The sequence below is a fragment of the Humulus lupulus genome, chromosome 1 (assembly GCF_963169125.1).
Source record: "Humulus lupulus chromosome 1, drHumLupu1.1, whole genome shotgun sequence".
NCBI lineage: Eukaryota > Viridiplantae > Streptophyta > Magnoliopsida > Rosales > Cannabaceae > Humulus > Humulus lupulus.
Genome location: NC_084793.1, coordinates 17,122,058 through 17,126,202, shown reverse-complemented (window position 1 = coordinate 17,126,202; position 4,145 = coordinate 17,122,058).

Below are 4,145 nucleotides of genomic sequence, written 5' to 3'. Positions count from 1 at the left end.
AATGCTCTAACCCATCTCCTAGAGACTACCAGTTCTCCTGTTGACAACAAAGTCTGAAAATTCCTAGCATACACAATACTAGGTCTACAAAGCTGGTCTATCACCCTAGCAGATACAAATGAGTGGGTAGCCCCTGAATCAATCAATGCAGTATACAAAGAACCAGCGCTAAAGATCTGACCTATCACAACTGAGGGACTAGCCTCTGCTTCAGTCTGAGTCAAAGTGAATACCCTGGCGGGTGCGAGACTATCTCCCTGCTTTGGCTCTTCCTTCTTAGCTTGTGGGCAGTCTTTCTTCAGATGGTTGGCACTCCCACAGACAAAACATGTCCTAATCTGGCACTCACCCTGATGTCGTCGCCTGCACCGAGGACACACTGGAAAACTCCTCCAGTTGTCACCTCCGCCCTGACGGCCACCAATAGAACCCCGCACCCTCCTATCAGAGCTAGGAGGAGTAAATGAATATGGAACCCTTCTTTTCTGCTCACTGGGGCCACTGCCCCGACTAGACCCAACAAAAGGAGGCACCGTCCTTCTGGCATCACGCCTAACATCGCTGTCCTTCCATATCTGATCCTCAGCCCTGTAACGCCCTACTTGCTTAGAGCCGTTACCAAGTGAGTTTAACATCGTTCTTTCAACTCGCTAATTGAGGTTTTAAGTCAAACAGTGTAATTAAGCCATAAACAAAGGAAAGACTTGAGAAATAGTAGTTTCCATAGAAAATTATAAAAGTTTTACACTTGGGATCCCAAAATACAGTTTAGAAATATTTACATCATATAAACTGAACCAAGTCGACTAGACGAAAAAACCTAGGTTTATTTACAAGCATCTCCCAAAATCCCCTGGCTGTGGCAGTCAGGCTAGCCAAACATGTACACGCCGCCTCACACCTGTTGTACTCATGGTTGGTTGATCTTCTCTTTACCCTTACCTGCACCACAGAGCATCTGTGAGCCGAAGCCCAGCAAGAAAACCCACAAACAGATAACATATGCAACACATATATCAAGCATATAAACAGGCCACCAATGGCTAAACACATACGGCCCAGCCATCCCAGGCGTTTACCCAGCCCTGGGTTCGCGGACCACGCCGTTAGGATATCCCAGGTATCCTTCTAGGGACTCGCCCTGGCAACTCGTACTCCATGTGCTCAACGCTGCTCCCATCCCCTTGCCGTTCTCGGCCTTGCACTCAACGTGCCTGCCGTTCCCGGCCCTTCGCCGTTCTCGGTCTACACCATTCCCGGCTTAAGCCGACCATTCACATCATAATATACATAACACAACAAGCAAGTATAGAATTCTAGCATATTCAGTTAAAGGGATACGCCCCGCAGTTCTATCATATATGGGCTCAGCCTTGCATACCAATTCTATTCAAACACATTGGGCTCAGCCCTGTACACAAGCTCTATGGGAACAAGGGTTTTCTTATCTGAGTTCCAAGCTTTCTGAGCACTGATGCCCAGAGCACAGTCCTCTAACGTGAGCCTCGCCGAAACCCTAGTCACAACACATTAACAATGTCCATCCATCAAATTCCAATCCAATAAATAACTTCGAGCCATAACCCTAACCTCCGGGACCTTGAATTCTATCAATCCGAGTGATAAAATCCATCCCGAGCCTTACCCATTGAGTTCCCAAGCCTAAATACCCTTAAAAACTCAAATTGGCACTAAGGGTCGCGACCCCACCCACAAGAGTCGCGGCTAGCCTCGAAACAGAGGCTAGCACCACACTGACCCCCACACGCGCCGCGGCGCGCCCACCAAGCGCCGCGGTGCGCATGAGCTTCTCGGCCTCCCATGGCCGCGCGCGCACACGGGCCGCGGCTCTCACCTCCAAACCCAGAATTTTCCATCTTCTTCCCTACCTTTTCCTCAAGCTAACTCATTCAAAGCCTACTTAACAAACCCAGATAAATAACACATGTATACAAGCTCAATATCCACACTAAAACCCATCAGAAATCTGCTCCCAAAATCCTACTAGAATACCCAAAAATAGATTAAGCTTGACTAACTTGCATGCTCTAGTAAACCAGCAACAATTCTCAACATAATCCCAACAATTAAAGCTTACCTTGCTGAACTCAATCCCTGGGTTGATCCTCAATCCTTAAGCTTCAAGCTCCTAAGGTATCACAGCTGAATTCCCTTAGTTCCTAACCAATTCCTTTGAGTTTCCCTTTGAGTTTTGTCTTAGAGAGTGAAAGAGAAAGAGAAGTAAGAGCTATCTTCAGTTGGGAGGAAGTATGAGTCGGTTTCTAAAGCTTCTAAACAATTCCCCCTTTTTGTTTTATTCACTTAAGTCTATGTGGTTACCTCAAGGCTCGGGGTACCAAAACGTCCCCGAGGGCAAAATGGTAAATTTCCCAAATATTCCCGCCTAGACATTCTATCCTCAAATATATCTCCAAATATTTATTTTCATGTCCTGATAATCCCATAACACACCTAGTACCCAAATTACCCCTCGACTCACCCCGAGTCCAAATCTCAATCCCGTTGTGACTCTCTAGCTAAGCGCTCCCCAGGACTGTCTCGGATCGTGGTGCACATACATATCACATATATATATATAACATTTATCACATTTATACCCCTAATATCCAGATGAGGTCCACATGCTTATCTAACTTAGCTAAACATGCATCCTAATCATATATACACATAATTCCACATATTAGCATATTAAATCATTTATTGCCCTCCAGGCACACTAATCAGGGCCCTAAGCCCGATTAGCAAATTCGGGTCGTTACAAGCCCTCTCTGCAGTAAGGGCCTTATCCACCGCTTGAGCATAAGTAGTAGTCTCTAGAATCAACGTAATATTCACATCACGGGCGATCATTACATTCAACCCCCATATGAATCTATCTCTCCTGGCCGCATCCGTCGGCACTAGGTCTGGCGCAAACTTTGCCAGTCTGTCGAATCTCACGGCATACTCAGTAACTGATAACCTGTTCTGAGTCAGGTTGATAAACTCATCAACCTTCGCAGCTCGAACTGCTATGCTATAGTATTTCTCATTAAAGATACTCTTAAATTCTTCCCATGTCATGACTGCAACATTCCTCCGCTGACTCACCACATCCCACCAGATGCGGGCATCCTCCCTAAGCATGTAGCTAGCACAAGCTACCCTTTCACTTCCTTCGACCCTCATAAAGTATAAGATCAAGGAAATCAAGTTCATCCACTGCTCTGCCCGCAGTGGGTCCGATCCACCCTCAAAGGTAGGAGGTTGCTGCTTCCTGAATCTTTCGTACAAGGGTTCCCACCTGTTCTGAACCACAGGCTGAATTGGCACTGGCGCTACATTCTGCTAAATTGGTAACCCTGTAACCTATGGAGGGGCCTGTTGCCTCATCTGACGGAGTTCTTCCTCTATTCTCTACAGTCTAGCCTCCATTTTGGCCAATATCTGCTGCCAACTCTGTGGGGCAGGTGGAGGGTCCTGACCCTGATTGTCATCCTTGGCTCTGCTGCTGCGGAGTCTAGATGATTGCCGAGGCATTAAAACTAAATGCTTGCAATCAGTGATACCGCTCATCAGGCATGATAACAAAATCCAATTCCACCTCCCATTCTCAACAACCAACCAAAATCAACAATCCAAATATAATACAAATAGCATATAACACACAACGGGCCTTGCCCTGGCATCATGCATATGTTATGTCACCCATCACGCTCTTTAAGAACTAAGCAGGCAAACAAGGCATTCAAACACATAGTCAAACAGGTTAATCAACCATACCAATCAACCCTGAGTTGAGCTTTTCAATGGCAGCGTGCGTACATGTTCGGTCAATCTCCAGAACCAATCAACCTTGGCTCGCTGTGATACCAAGTTGTAACGCCCTACTACCTTAGAGTCGTTACTAAGTGAGTTTAAAATGTGCAATTAACTCGCTCAGTGAGGCTTTTAGAACAAAAGTATGATTAAACAAAAAGACAAGGCTGTAATCTTTAAAAGTACTCCATTTCACTAAAAGTTCCAAGAGTTTAACATATGGACACCCAAAACGAGGTTTGTAAAATATTTACAACTCAAAATAGATTTACAGTTGACTAATTATCAAAAACAGAGTTTAATACAGCCATTTCTCAAAAATGCCC